The sequence below is a fragment of the Pongo abelii genome, chromosome 9, assembly GCF_028885655.2.
Source record: "Pongo abelii isolate AG06213 chromosome 9, NHGRI_mPonAbe1-v2.0_pri, whole genome shotgun sequence".
NCBI classification, from domain to species: domain Eukaryota; kingdom Metazoa; phylum Chordata; class Mammalia; order Primates; family Hominidae; genus Pongo; species Pongo abelii.
In genome coordinates this window covers 28,520,922-28,537,762 of record NC_071994.2, presented here as the reverse complement: position 1 = coordinate 28,537,762, position 16,841 = coordinate 28,520,922, and the positions used below count along the sequence as shown (strand labels likewise).

General features: G+C 34.7%; 2 long non-coding RNA genes across 2 annotated transcripts in view; one reads left to right on the top strand and one right to left on the bottom strand.

Moving 5' to 3' along the window:
* Window positions 1-5,016, bottom strand: part of LOC112135409 (uncharacterized) — a 28,073-nt gene extending 23,057 nt beyond the window's left edge. Inside the window, exon 1 of the long non-coding RNA XR_002916692.2 lies at window positions 4,983-5,016. This is a non-coding gene — a long non-coding RNA (uncharacterized LOC112135409). The remainder of the gene's footprint in view (window positions 1-4,982) is intronic.
* Window positions 5,017-7,514: 2,498 nt separating this feature from the next.
* Window positions 7,515-14,250, top strand: LOC103891823 (uncharacterized). The gene is made up of 3 exons (XR_656060.3): window positions 7,515-7,591; window positions 11,987-12,125; window positions 13,960-14,250. It is a non-coding gene; the product is annotated as an uncharacterized LOC103891823 (long non-coding RNA).
* Window positions 14,251-16,841: the final 2,591 nt, after the last annotated feature.

Below are 16,841 nucleotides of genomic sequence, written 5' to 3'. Positions count from 1 at the left end.
GTCTTAGTGGTCTTGGATAAGATGTGGAGGAATTCTCTAGATTACCAGGCAGAGACTACTTTTCCCTTCCTTTTTTTTTTTTTTTTTTTTTTTTTTGAGACGGAGTCTCACTCTGTCACCCGGGCTGGAGTGCAGTGGCACAATCTCGGCTCACTGCAAGCTCCGCCTCCCGAGTTCTCACCATTCTCCTGCCTCAGCCTCCCTAGTAGCTGGGACTACAGGCGCCCACCACCACACCCAGCTAATTTTTTGCATTTTTAGTACAGACAGGGTTTCACCGTGTTAGCCAGGATGGTCTCGATCTCCTGACCTCGTCATCCACCCACCTCAGCCTCCCAAAGTGCTGGGATTACAGATGTGAGCCACTGCACCCGGCCCCTTCCTTCCAATACTTTTTCCCAAACAAATGAAGTATCTCTCTCTGTTCTAAGCTGCCTGGAGCTGGGGGAGGGTTGACACAAATACCCTTGTGGCCACTACCACTGGGACTGTGCTGAATCAGACCTGAAGCCAGCATGGTACTGGGTTTTACCCAAGGCCTGCTGTAACCACTGCCTGGCTACCATCTATGTTCACTCAAGGACCTAGGACTCTACAATCAGCAGGGGACAAAGCCAGACAGTCTTGTGTCTTTCCCTTCAGGATAGTGAGTTTGTCTGAACCCAGGCATGTCTAGAGATGCTGTCAGGAAGGCAAAGTCTGCAATGAGAAATGTTAAGAATCCCCCTGATACTCTATTCTTCTGCAGCTGAGCTGGCACCCAAGCCACAAGACAACATCCTTTCCACTCTTTCCTCCCTTTTCCACAAGCAAAGGAGTCTTTCTTGACGGCCACCACAGGCCCAGGCCTATGGCCAGTATTGACCAGCAACTGCTGATGCTCACTCAAAGCCCAACTATTCTTTTTTAAGCTTGTGGTAAGTGCTGCCATGCCTAGGACCCCTCCCTTCAGGGCAGTGGGCCTCACACTAGCCCAGGGCAGGTTCAGAAATGCCTTCCAAGAGCCAAGGCCTGCAACTGGGGACCCCAAGAACCTGCTTAGTGCTCTACCCCACTGTGGCCAAGCTGGTACCTAAGCTTCATGGCAAAGTCCTCTTTATTCTTCTCTCTCCTTTTCTCAAGCAGGAGTCTCTCCCCATAGTCACCACAGCTAGGAATGTGCTAGATCACATCTGGAGCCAGCATGTCTCAGAGTGTCACCTAAAACCCACAGGAAGTACTGCCTGGGTATTGCTACTGATTATTCAGAGCCCAAGGGCTCTCTAGTCAGCAGGTGATTAATCCTGCCTTATTCTTCCTTTCAGAGAGTAGGTTTTCTCTAGCCCAGGGTGTGTCTAGAAATATCATCCAGGAGCTACAGCCGGGAGTGTGGGCCTTGCAACTTTGTTTCATGCCCAGTCCTATTGTGGCTGAGCTGGTATCCATGTTGTAAGACAGAGTCTTTCTTACTCCCCCTTCTCCTCTCCTTAAACAGACGGAAAGTGTCTCTCCCAGAGCTGTGAGCTGTGCTGCCTGGCACTGGGGAAGGGGTGGCACAAATACTCACTTGGAGACCCTAGCTGGTGTCTCACTAGGTTGCTTGTCCCCCAAGTCCACTGGCTCCAAGCATCATGGCTTTCCCAGGAAGTGCAGTCCTTGTGACCTAGATTGCCTTTGAAGCTTATTTTAGATCACAGAGTTGTTTAGCCCACAGTAGCGAGGCTTGCCAGACCTCAAGTTCCAATTCCTGGGGTCGACAAATCCCTTCTGGCTAGGGCTGGTCTAAATGCTCCCTCTGTGGATGTCAACGGAGTTCTGCCTGGTGTTCCTTTCCACATTGATATAGCAGCACTGAGTTCCAATGCAAAGCACCACATTTGCTTTGTTCTCCTTCCACCAAGTGCACAGATTCTCTCTCTGCCTCATGGTGCCACTGCCAGGGGATTGGGGAGGGGTGGTGTTGACATTAAAGATGGTCTTTCCTACCCTCTTGGTGCCTCTTTCAGTAATATGAAGTTAAAACCAGGTACTATGATTGTTCACCTGATTTTTTGTTCTTATGAAGGTGTTTTTTGTATAAATGGTTTTTCAATTTGGTATTCCTGCAGGAGAACTATTGGTGGAGGTTTCTAATTGGCCATATTGCTCCACCTCCCTATTTTCCTAATAATGTCAATTCTTAAGGAAAAAGAATGTATTATAGAGTAAGAGCAACGCATTCTTCTGGGGAGTTAAGATATACAGACAGAACTTGCAAGTAGCTTTTTAATATGCCACTTTCTGATTTATTCCTAAGGAGATATTCTGTTGGGTAGTTCACCTAAGACTTAAAGGTTCACTATGTCCTTCAGCTAAACAGTTTCATCCCTTGAGGGCTTAAAAGTTATTGTTACTTTTTTTTTCACAAAATTAAAACACTAAGACATATAGAAATTAAATTCCACAAAAAACAAATTATTGTTATAGATCTTATATCAGAATCATGGGTTTTGGTTTAATTTCTATTTTACTACATAGTATTAGTCTCTGACTTCCTTCTGTATTGATGGAATCTTTGTTTTCTAAAGCTTATATCCCTATTATAAATGGCGAGAATAAAGCAAATTATAGACATATGCTTTCCTCGGTTTCTCAACAAACTATGAGATGGACATGCGAGGCTATGTCTATGTAGGATGGTTTTAAAGAACCGGAAAATTATTCCAGTATTCCATTATATTTTTAATTTATTCCTAATATATTCTCAACTCCATCATAGATGAGTCTTTAGGTTCCTTCCAATGAATCTTATTTAGAAAACAACGTTTGGCATCTCTATGTAGGTAAAGGTTTGGGATGCTTCTGCTGAGTGAGAATATTGATGAGATCTACTCTAAGAAAATTTAATATATGAAAATGAAGTTTTACAAACCAGAAAATTAAGCAATGTTTACTCAAAACTCAATGACTCTCCATAGATTGACAAATTATCGCTACCTGAATTGTAAACCTGATGTTATATATGTGTGAGAACATCTAATAATTTTAAGTATTTAATTATGGCAAATTACAGAATTATAGCACTTCATTTATTTTTAAATTAGAGTTTGCTTGTATACATATAAATATTTCCAGCTAATAGAAGATATAAATGAAGTATTCTCTATTCTAGTTTTATTATTTAGCTGTTAATTCTCTAATTTTAATCTATATTTATTATTGTATAGCCTTCAAAAACTCTCCTTTTTACTGTGGACATTCGCCTATATGCATATGGTCTCCATTATAATGCAATATTCATTCCAGCTCAAAATTCACAAACCTGAGAACAAATACTAAGCCTGTACTTTGTATGCAATGTATTGTAAAGCTCTCTATATGCAATGCTGTATGTTTTCTTTTGAACAATTTTTTATTAAAGATTTTACCATTGCTAAGTCTATGAAAAATAACAATTGTTATTTATTTTCATTTTGGTAAGTGAAAAGAGGGGGCACAAAGCCTTCAAGTGACTCATTTTCTACTCTAAAATCTTTAGAAAGCTCCCTCCAGAGTTTTTACATACAAGTGTTTGTGTTCACTGAGATGATTTATGTACTCAACTCATTAAACTATTTTAAAAGGATCCTCAGCAAGGTTAGCATTAAAAAAGAAATTAATTCAGTGCTGAGAATATAAATAGAATACTGTAATCATAACAAATAATAGAAATCAGCTCTTTCTTATCCAACATAAACTTCTTTCAAGGAAAAAAAAATCAACCAGCTTCCATAATTACATTTTTGTTGTGTTTTTCATTTACACCATATTTCTCTGTTAGGTAAGCTTGTAATTGCAAGCAACTCTACCTTATGTATTGAAATTAAAATCAAATAGACTCAAGGTTCTATGATTTTTTTTGTTCTATAACTAAACAAAAAATATTTAAAATCTGTTTCTTAAGAAAAAAATAAAATTATTTGATGGTCTAGGAATATTGCCATACTTCAAATAATGAATAAAATTTTAAAAAATTGTTTATATGCCACATATGGTACAGGATGTTTTATAATAATTATCCAATTCAATTTTAAAAACAATTCTGTGATGTATACATATTTTAAGTATCTTAATTTTGCTATGATCAAAAATTCTAACATAAAGAGATTTAGAGCAAAAAGGTTCACTATTAGCTCTCAGTGGAGACCTCTGAGAAGAAAATGTAGCTGCAGTTTGAAGCAGTAAATTCATCTTTCTTCTCTAAATCTCATGATAAAACAGTTCTCTACTCAATAACTTTGATAACAACTCCTAGTGCTACATACTTCTTTGTTTGTATACGGAGAAAGAAATTTTTTCCAACATTCCAATTGTTTTTACATTTATTCTATTTGAATTGGTTTGATGGGGTCCCAACCCTAACACCATCATTTTACCCAAAAGAATGGAATATGATAATTGGTTAAGTCAATAAGGGCTTAGAGTAGGCGGTTTGAAGAATGGGTTGTTACCTAAACAAAATTCAGGTACTATTAGTTGAGGAGAATTATAAAATAGCTGGTATATTAGTAGATAAGAAATGTCCACTAGAATATTATAATCTACATTTAATAAATGAAAAAAGTCAGGTTCAAAAAATTAATTTACTTAACAATTATTGCCCAGAATGAAGCTACCTCCACTTTGATGTTTTGCATAACCTCAAGCCCATAACCCCCAATCTCATGAAAAAAGACTGGATTTAAACACTGCTGTGAACAGTACATGCCATATCATTGTATAGGTACTTGGTTTGTCCATTATAACATACCAGATTTGTTAACTGACTTTATATGAAATATGTATCTATCTTTAAAATCAATGGAATTATTTTAATTTTGGATTTTCTAATGAAAACAAAAATAATTTGACAAGTAAAAAAATATGCATCTATGGTATGCAATGGATTACATCCAGATTATTAAACTGTTAACCTAAAGATAGGCATATATAAAGTAATGTGGTAGCTGGTTTCCAATGACAGTGTCTAAAAATTTTTCTCATACCTTTATGTTCGTACTACATGTCAAGAGGTAGAACATATCTACCCTCCCCTTGATCGTGGGCTGTCCTCGGTTGTAACCAATAAGATGAGGCAAAAGTGACATTCTAGAACCCCAGGCTTTAAGATAACTGACAGCATCCACTTTCTGTTCTTTAATGAGTAGTCATAATATGAGAAGCCCAAGCCACATGGGGAGACCACATGGAGAACTAACTTGCCTCTGTCAAACCCATATGATCTCCCTGCCAAGTGCCAGCATCGAATGCCAACCATGTGAGTGAGCCAAGTTGGACATTCCAGGCCAATTTTAGATTGGCCCAATAGCCTGACATTTACGGCCATTCAACAATGGCCCAGCAAATATCACGTGGAGAGAAAAAAACTGAGCCCAATCATTTCATAGAAAAATAAGAGATAATCAGATAGCTGTTTTAGGTGTCTACATTTTGATATGGCTTATAATGCAGCAATATAAAAGCAAAATGGTCAATATCTGTAACAGGTTTCTTAAGTTACAATCCCTGCTCATTAGTCCATCAGTAAAGCCCTCAGGTAAAATTCACTTCTTTGTGTCTGGACCCCATTCTTTTATCCGAGGAGTACTGTTCTGCTTCCTAGTGTATTAATTCACAGCCTAGTTTGGTCTGCACTTTCTAGACCCAGAATCAGCATGAAAATTATAAAAAGTCCTCAGTCTCTTAGAGCTGAACAAAGTTCAGGGTTTAAAGGACAACTACATTTATATTATTGTATTTATAGCTATCTTTATCTCTTTTGTTACCTGGACAGATTCATGCAGAACTTATTCAAGAAAAGCGAACCCTTCTCCATATGCATTTTGGAAAATCACTTGCAGCCATTGCTTAGAATTTTTAATTTGAGTTTGGGTTTCTCTCTGATTGAAAATTTGTATAACAAACTCGACTTCTGAGATTAAGAGATGAGATTCTAAGGCAAGAATCATTTAGAAGATACTCCTCTATTCAAGAAAAAAAAACTGATTGTTACTTTTTATATAATACTATAATCACTCTCCCTTTCCCTCTCTTCCCCACTTTATTTTCAGAAAGTTTGCTTATAACTATGTTATATCCATTTTGGGGAGGTCTATACTAGCAAAGAGAGTTTTCCTAAAATTTTTGACTGAGTAAATTCATTAATATCAAGTACTTACAGATTATATGATTTCATTTTTTCCATCTTTAGTTTTTCTGACCTATATGAGGCCAATAAAGAGCCTAGAACTGAGAACTGAATTTGGAGAAAAGACGTTAGGTATGATGGTCTGAAAGACATCAGCAGTAGCTGACGTGGGATTTACCATTTTTAGTATTCAATATATATTTTAATGTAATGTGCCATCTGTAGCGCACCATAGAAATGCAAATCTCAAATCATACTTTTCCAGTAAGTTTGCTTTTTTTCATTGCATGGACAGAGAAAACTTTTAAGAAATTTACCATAGCTAAGTTAGATTAGAATGAGTAAGTGTTGGATATTTACAATTAGTCTGTTGGACAGGCTAATTTTTCAATAGGCATATGATACTCTACTGTCTTATACAGTGCCCACCTTTTCTCTAGGCCAAACATAATTTTGGACTCCCATTGATTAAGAACCTCTGATTCAATTTAAAGCAAATTTACTGATTGGCGTAGTCAACAAGTTTTCATATGAACAAAATGTATATAGCAAATAATAGGGGATGCCAGACTGGCATACAGCATTTCAAATGTTATTGAATTTTGATTTAAAAATAAAATTAAATAAAGAAATTCAAGATTTTTTATATCTTGCCACTCATGGTTATTTTATAATATTTACACTGAAATTTATCCAAATTTAGCCTTTAGACTATACAATGCTCTAATATTGCTGTTATTAGCTACTCAAAGGAAGTGTTAAATATATTGTATTCTAACAAATAATAAACGCAAAAAATCAATACCTGCTTCAGGAAGCATTTTGTTTTTAACATGATAAGTTTGAAAATAAATAGCATATAGGGCATCTGACTGTATGTTAGCCCGAGAGGTAATTTGCTTTAACTTGCTGAGCCTGTTCTCATTTGCTAACAACTCCCAGTTTCTATTTCATAGGATTGTTTTAAGTCCTCATTGGGCATTTTAAGTTCTGTTTGAAAGAGCTGCATCACAATTCTTATAAAGAACTTGTTGAATCATAAGCTGTTTCCTTAAGCACCAATTATGTGGGGGACCTTGTGCCAGGCACTGGGCCACATAAACGAGAATCACACGAACCAGGATCAAGAAGAGGCAGGTAAGTCCTCTTCTAGAACATAGTAGTAAGGAAACACCAACAAAATAAAATCGTACTCAATATAATTAATAGTTAAATGCAGTATTTTTACAAAATATAAATGTAAATGGAAAATATTACATAAATAGAAGGTGAGTATGACTGATTTACTCTTTTTGTGTCAGGTTCCGATGTGACTCAGCACAGTGCTCACAGTCCATGCTGTCAAGAATCTCAGCTTAGGAGGAAGCAAAGAGGAAAAGCACAGGTCAACATGCAGTGTTGGACTACATAGAAAGTACATATCCTTCATTAGTGCTGGCAAGACAGATGAATTAATGCCTTTCAGGGGTAAACATACTATCTATTGATATTGATATTGATATTGTTACTGCTGATGTTGTTAAATTACTTTTATGGAAAGAAATACGTGATGCCCAGGCCTGCCCAAAAGAGACCTCCTAAACATTATTTGTTTCTTTAAATATCTTCTCTCTCTTATTAATTGGTAAGGAGAAAAAGAGATAAATGTTTCCGATTTGAATGTGATATGCTCCCATCTAATTAGCAATTAAAGAGTTTTTACAAACTTAATGAATCTTCATTCCCTTCATCTGACTATCTCTGTTGTATTTTTGCAAATCAGCATGCACACAAAAATACAGTTTCATTGAGTTGCCTGACCTAACAATCACTGAACATTTTTTATCATGTTTCTCTGAAAGCATCAGCATTTTAGTACTGACATATTGCTAATGTGAGGAAATATGACTTTATTCTGCTGACTACTAATTAATCTTTATAATTATATCATCTCTCAAGCATAATCAAAATCAGATGCAAGAAAAGTGGCTCTAAGAAACATCTTTATCTGCATAATTGTCTTACTATAGGAAAAGACTTCAACTGAAGCCTTACTTTGTGATAAGTGATTGACTTGGTAATTATTGTTCTCAAATTAAGAAGAGTTTAAAAGAAAGAAAAATAAATTTCATGTGCATATTATGCATTGAGTTTCAATGAGACATTGAAAAGTTCTGAGAATATGTTTTTAATAATAGGAAGAAGTCCAGGCACGGTGGCTCACGCCTGTCATCTCAGCACCTTGGGAGGCCGAGACAGGCAAATCACAAAGTCAAGAGATCGAGACCATCCTGGCCAACATGGTGAAACCTCATCTTTACTAAAAATACAAAAATTAGCTGGGTGTGGTGGCACATGCCACCTGTAGTCCCAGCTACTTGGGAAGCTGAAGCAGGAGAATCACTTGAACCTGGGAGGCAGAGGTTGTAGTGAGCCAAGGTCACACCACTGCACTCCAGCCTGGCGACAAGAGTGAGACTCCATCTCAAAATAATAATAATAATAATAATAATAAGAAGAAGAAGAAGAAGAAGAAGAAGAAGAAGAAGAAGAAGAAGAAGAAAAAGAAGAAGAAGAGGAAGAAGAAGAGGAAGAAGAAGGACAAGAAGAAGGAGGAGGAAGAAGAAGAAAGAAGAAGAAATAATTTTATGTTCTAGATAAAATAACAAATTTCATTACATTTATGTCACAAACTGAGCAGCTTAAAACAATAGAAATTTATTCTTTCATAGTTCAGGAGTCCAAAAATCCAAAACCAAGATGAGAATTGGTTCCTTCAGAAGGCTCTGAGGGAAAATCTATTCCATGCCGCTCTCTTGGCATCTGGGGCTCTTGGCATTTCATGGTCTTCCTTAGCTTGTAGCCGCATAACTTCATTCTTGGCCTCTGTCTTCAATGTTCGTCCTGCTGTTTCTCTGTGTCTCAAATCTCTGGCTTTTTACTCATATAAGGCCACTGGTCATTGAATTTAGGGCCTACTCTAAATCCAAGATGATTTCATCTCAAATTCTTTAGCTTAATTACACATGCAAAGACCGTATTTCCAAATAAGATCACATTCACAGCTACCGTAAATGAGGACTTGGACATATGTTTTAGGGAGCACTGTTTAACCCACTAGATATGTTTCAAATTTTTTGTTAATAATGACAAAAAATGAATATTAATATATCGTGAATTATAGAAAGGCAAATAGAAATCAGCTTATTTATAAGGGTTAATTTGTATCATAAAATAATTCTTTTCCTGCAAGAAATTAAAATACCAGAGAGACAAGTACTTAAAGGAACTGCATTAAAGGAGAAAAATAACACCTTGATTGGGTTTATTATGTATTTTACTTCAATTACCTTTTGCTGGTGAGAGTGAGATCATTGTTAAATGTCAGAATGCAGACAGCAATAAACTATACTGGATGCTAAGTGTAGGAATTGTTTTTGGGTTTTTTTTTTGGCATTACCTACAAATTGCAAAGAGGTCCTTGCAGGGCATCAAGACTTGCAATTAACAAACAAAAGGTACGTATTCTACTGGATGAAATAATAAACTAACAGGAAGAGTGAATTTGCTGCCTTATTTTGGAAACATGACTCATACCTTTTAGATAGGTTTTTCCAATATCATCACCTTATCTCTTTCCAATCATGTTTGATATTTAGGTTCAGCCATGCAGAACTAACAGTTATTAAAAGGAGTGTATGCCAGCCATATTTCCAGTTAAACAGGAACATGACAAGTATACCTGAAAAATAAGATGAATGGCAGAAAAGAGAAATATATTGAATGTTAAAAAAATGCTTGATGTCAATTTCCATTGTGACTTCAGAGGTTTACTAGAACATATTTATTCTGGCATACTTTGTGACTCAGACAATCTCTCAATTTATTGACTTCTGACCACTTGCTTTCAGAATCTAGGTATAGTCTGGATTACTCAATATCTCATCTGGTTAAGAACCTGAAGTTCAAAATAATGGATATACTTGCTTATAGGAGCAGGGTATATTATTGAAATATTTGAAAAGTAGATCTGTATAAGCAAAGTTATGACAGGACTGTTCATTTATTTGGAGAAGTAAAAATGATACTTCTGACATTTTCTAGTTGGAGGAGAATTGCTAAAGGAAGAACCATGAAAAATCTAACAATTATGAAGAAAGGAAATAATAGTAACAACTAATTGTTTAATCATGGAAAAAAGGGAAAATTTTTAGGGAACTATTTATTAGATTCATTCAGTTTTGACTGTTGTTTGAGTATGACACAAGGTCAGGAATCAGAAATGGAAAGGTCATTACAGAATATGAATAACTTTCAAATCTACTTTAGAGAAAACTTACAAGCTAACTTCAAAAAATATTTGTCAGTCCTAGGCAAGTTAGTATGTCCTATCATAATAATTGGGTCATCTTGGGATTGATAACAGGAGTACTAGTAAAGTCAACTCAAGTGAACCCAGAAGTCATTGAAAAAGTAATAATTATGCTTAGAAGTGTGGTGACTATCCAGTATTAACCCCTTTCGTTATCTGCCAATCATTTCACTTACCTCCAGTCCCTAGGACTCCCTTTGAAGGACTAGTAATGAGCTTAGCAATTATTCATTGAGTAACAACTATGTGGGTGGAGGTTCTAAGGAGCTGTGAAGTTGCAAAGATTGGTAAGCTATAAATCAATTCTTTAAGTGTTTATAATTTAGAGACAGAATTAAGATACATACAAAAATAAATATAATGCAATATCTAGAATACCAAATATCATGAGAAATCACAGAAAACAGTAATGAGTTTCAACCAGCAAGAGATTATATTCTGTTTTCAGGAAATGGAATTGAGGGAAGTATTCCTAAAGGTCTTGGCATTTTTAGCAGAGCCTAGAATAAAATAGTTTGGATCTGAACATATAAAGAGTGGACTGGGAAAGGGAATTCCAGGCAGAATGTACACTGTGGGTAAATGCAGAGGCAAGGAAATAAAAGAAATGTAGAAGAAGTGATGAATGGATTGATAAGAAAATGCTGGGAGGATGTTAATAGACAGTAAATATTCAAGTGCAGATTAGGAAAACCTTGAATATCAGTTTAAGGAATTTGTACTTTGTTTTATAAGTCCTAAGGATTCAGTGATAAATTCAGGAAAGTAAATTAAATTATCAGGCAGAGATTTTAAGAAAGCAATTGCTTCTGTGATGCCCTCCAATTGATGTATACTGAATATTCTTTTCTGCTTTTTGTAGTTTTTTTCTTACCACTCAGCACCAAATATATATATTTGTTCATGTGATATAAATAATCATTGCTTAACAGGCATGGAAAAGAACTAACAGAATCCAACAACTATCAGTGTGTTTTGAGTGGAACTTTCCTTAAAAAAGTACCCCAAAATGTGTTTAGCTATTTTTAAATAAGATCACTACTGGCATGGGGAGGAAAGGCAGTAGTTCTTTAATGTGTGGAACTGGAAAACATTTAGCATCTGTGTCTTGGAACACTATATATATCCTTGCCCACCACCCTCCAGAAGTCCTTGTGCCAACCACAAAATTCCCACTCACATTTCCAGATGCCCCTAAGTATGTGTGGGAACATAAGCCAGAACATCTCTTGATTGAGAACCACAGGATCCAGCATATAATGATTACACATAATGTGTGTAAATAAAAGGTGTAATACACATGTTCCACCATGTATTCTTTTATGTTTCCTTCATAAGGAACACTGTAGCGAAGGAATTTTGTTCTGAATAAACTAAGAAACCCGTATACCATATATCTATTTTGGATTTAATAACAGATAATAGTACAGTTAAGGCCCTTAGTAATTATGCTATAAAGAAATCCTTTTAACGTTATACAATTTTTTTATTTTTGTAGTTTTTTGATACAGAACTTCCCTATTTGTTTAATATCTAACTAGCCCTAAGGTTAATATTCAAAATTATTAATAAAATGCATTAGGAGATCTGCTGGTAGAAGTCTTAAGAAGAAGATCAGAGTTTCGAAAGGACATTCTCACACAGATCTCAGTGAGTCTTTGCCCACCTAGTCTATTCAACTTTGCTGATCTCCTTCTTTTCTTTACTCTGTCCACTTCCAATGATTTGTCTCCATACATGTGAATTTATTCAATCCTCAATTTCCAACTAAACATTTTCAACAATTGTTCTTGAATAACACCAACAAGAATATAAAATGTTATATCTATACTTCATTTGAAATATGTATACTGTATTTTTAGTTTAACTATATAAATGTACTTTTTATTTTACCAGTAGAATTTTGGAAATTCTAGCCACTTATGCTAATCTATTATCTCTTCTTCTTCTTTTTTTTTTTTTACTTTGTTTCTTCTTTTGTCCATATCTTTTTCAGAGAATGAGAGTGCAACACCTGTAAGGCATTTAGTTCTAGTGACATTTTTCTCCCTTGCAAAATTTAGCTGTTAAAATTATATATACACACACACACACACACACACGCATATATATACACATATACTTATATATTTCTTACCTTTTTATACATTAAACATACATATCAAACACTTGGAAACAAAAAGTGTTTCTATAATACATGGGTATATTATTCCAAATGGCTAGTATTTTGCTAATCATGCCCTTCTAATTAGCATTGCCATTGGAAGTGAAAAAGTGTTTGGATGACACATAAGCATATTAGTCATATGAAGGTGTAATTTGTTGTTTCGCCTGCCAAGAAAATCACATTCCTAGAATCCAAAAGAAAGGAAAAACTTGACAAAATATTAAGAATGAATAAAAGAAATATTATAATTTAAACAACTACACTGTGCCATGAATTGTGTAAGGTATAGTAAATGTCTCTTCTCAAACTCCCCAGGAGACACGTATCAATAATTCTTATTGACGTTGTCCTTCCATTTTAAATATTAGAAAAGAAAAACAGAATGAAATTAACTCACTTGCCCAAGGACACATAATGCATTAGTGGCATGAGTTCATGTTTGTTTAACTCAATATCCTGGCTCTCTTCACTACCTCTTATTTCCTGTCTACAACAGGCCACAGCCAATCTTTGGCATGTTTCAATCTGTTAGCTAGGTTACACATCCCTAGTCAGCTTATTCAAGGAATAATTGCAACAAATTAATCAGTAGTAAAAAGCCAGATAGAACAGTATTAATTTACTTTCTTATTTTCTTTGTATGTAGCATGTCTTCTACCTATTTCTCTTCTTCTTAAGATCAAGGCCAGGTAAAGCCTTACGTGATATAAAGTGATATCACATAACAAGTGATATGAAGTCACTTGAAAAATGCACATTTTAATCAAGTCTCTACTTCTTACTATGTATATGACCTTGAATCATTTACTTAATTCCTCTGAATCTGTTTTCTTTTATCTATATATAGAGTGATGAATGATGATATCTAGCTAATACAAGGGTTCTTCAAAAGATAAGATGTAATAACATGTAGATATTTTCTACTCAAACCCTACACTCAGATGGCATTTTACGTTCTTTCCTAGCCCTCTAAATTCAATTATTATACCTCTGGGAATATATGAATTCCAAAGTGATAATATAAATAAGTATACAGGAGAATGTTGGTGGATTTCTTTGATGGCAGAATTAAAACAATCAGTAATTGATGCTATATCAGCTAAAAAAGTACAAGCTGTTTTTAGGACACTCCATGAAAACAAAATGTTGAGTTTAATTGCCAGAACTGAAATTCCCAGCATTAATACTGACAGCATTTATTTCCACCCTTTCTAAACTCAAAGGTAGTAAGGCTGAAATATGCAGTTCCCACATGTAAGATGAATTCTTGTGTATCTGTGTGTACAGGAATTTTTAATACCTGTGTATTGATTTCAGGTTTACCTCCTATTCCAGAGGGCGTAAATATGCAATGGTACTATTCATAAACTTAACCAATGGCACAATCATTTTAATACTGACATGCTTCAGTACAAATAAATATAATTCGGAGAAAATCTTTCATGAATATTCCTTACGGAGCTGAAAAAAAATGTTATCTGAAGCAAGATGTTACTATGGGAGGATTATATTGTGCGCACTGTGTTTTGGCAATGCTTTGGGATATAGTCATTAAATAGGTTGGCTGAAAATTCATTTCACTGGTTAATTAAATCCAAGAGTTTGCAAGAAAGGTGGTCATATTATTTTGGATTTTATTTCTTAAAAGATTAATCTTATTGAAATTTTTAAAGGTTATGAAGGGGTAGTTGGGAGTACTGACAAATTTTACATAATCTCTTTTTTAATGCAAGGTTTTTGCTCTGTACTAGTTTAAATTTTTATGTTTGAAAGGGAGTATATTGTTCTTATTCTTGTTGCTTTGTTTTGTTTTGCATTACAAAGCAATACATTAAAAACACGCTTTCTATTCTGTTAGCATAAAATCATCCAGAAAATGGGTGAGGTATTAGCATTTATGGGACTTTTTTTTAAAAAAACAGGGGACTATGCAAGGGACTGTGTAACTAATGTCACTGAATTCTACTATGGCCTTCCAATGTGAAGATAATTAGCCCCCCATACCACTGCCTTTCTGTACAGTTAATAAAACTAAAGGTCAGGGAGAATAAGCAATTGGTTCCAGGTGATACACATTAGCATTTGTGATGTTAAAATTTGAATTCAAGTTCCTTCAAAACCAAAGATATAATTTGTATTTTCCGATTTCATTTCTACCTTCCCCAAAATTGCCTTTCTTTAAACAGGGAATTTTTTTGCCCTTAGGGAAGAAGATACAGTTGATTAAATGAAATATAGAACATTGAAGAGCCAAATACATCCACCTATACCACACTGCTTCATTAGCCACCAGCTCACCAAATTCTATTTAAAAAGGATTTTGAGGAATTATAGATTTAAGTAACATAAATATCTTCCCACTTAAATATTTTTTCAGAATATGGAACCATTCAGAAGATATACAATATAGTTGATAAAGATTTTCTATCATATCTAAAAGTAATGTATCCAGTTGGAAAAATCACCTACTGAAATGTAGATTAAAAATAAAACTTAGCACTGGCTTGTCAACTATTTGAATTTATTTTATCCAAAAAATACTATGTTATCTCAATCATATTCTTTGAAATTGTATGCAAGTATATTTCAAAGTAAGTGCATACAGACAACTTGCATGGGAAAAGTAGAAAAATAGGTATATGAAAAGGGAACAATGTATTAATAGATACAATACTGGTAGCATTGCAAAAACTGAAAAACACATGACACTCTTCTTTTTATCATACAAGTTTGTTATTATTCCCAGTCTTGAAAATTTCAATTCAGTTCTAGTACTTAATCTTTCACATGTCTGAAAAAGTTGCACTAGATATATATAAAGGGAGCAGAACTGTCTACTTTTTGCTTTCTCAATATACATCAGGCAAATGGGATGTTGCCAAATGTCATTTCTGCAGCAAATACCCTCTACACTCTAGAGTAGGATTCATATTGCGGAATTTCAAAAAAATGGTTGGTGGTGGTGGGGGTGGTATGTATCTGTCTTAGAAAACTGCTCACATTAATTACCTTGTGAACATTTCACTATGAGTTTCAGATTGTTTACCGACAAACTACAAGAGGATGGTAAAAATAGATGGGCTAAGCAATCCAAGACTCCCAGCAGTGAACTTCCTCTTTGGAAATTTATATTATGTTTCAGATTTGCAAAATGATATTTTTCATAACAATAAAATAAGTACTGACGTTAATTTTAAAGGGGAAAAATTTCAAAAGGTGTAAGCTATACCTGGGTAGATAAAAAGAAATAAAAGCTAAAATTTATTCAACAGTTACTTTGTTCCAAGAACCACACAGAAAACTTTATATTAATTAACTTAGTTTTCATGATGGTCCTGTAAAAAAGCATGGTTGGTTCTATTTGCCTGGGAGGACATTTTACTTTCATTTCATTTATTTTCATTTCATTTATTTCATTTCATGTCATTACCTGGGAGGTAATAACAATACAAATAAATAATTAGCTCAAGTTACGTATACTCAGTCAATACTTAGAGACATGATGTAACTTTCCCAGGTAGTAGAAGCCAGAGCTGAAATTAGAAACCAGGTCTGTATCCCCACAAAGTCATGCTCTTTCTAGGCCAGCACACTTAACTACTTATCAATATTTCTGATCATTTTGATTGATATATTCTGGTATCTAATAGCTAATATGGAATGTATATTTGAAAATATGATGATAGCTTAATAGGACCCTAAATAAAGTTTCCAAAAATAATTCTATACTGCATATTTGGGATTTGATGGTGTGCATAATGATATGGAAATTATAAGAAGGATAAAGGCAACTTAGTCAATGGTCTAAAAACATCTACAGTGGTTTAGTTTCTTAAGGATGTTATTGTTGAATGATAAATGTCAACATTACTCCTTTGCAATGGCAAAATTTTGTTAAATCGGTAAGAATAGTTGTCCTTTATATTTGCATTGACATTTACTGGATGAACCAGAAATTGTATAGATGTGAAGGGAGCTACATCCGAAGGAAAGAGCTATTTCTGAATGGATTTGTCATCCCAATTTTAGACCATTCTGACCAAATGCTTTGAAAAGTTGTTCTCATTTGAACAGTGTTTGTTGAATTACTCAGTTAGGGCTTTACGATCCTTAGCACCTGTATTTTATATATTTTCACTAGATTTACATGATTTGAAAATATTTTCAGCTTCTGAGAATATTGTATTTGTCACAGAAAA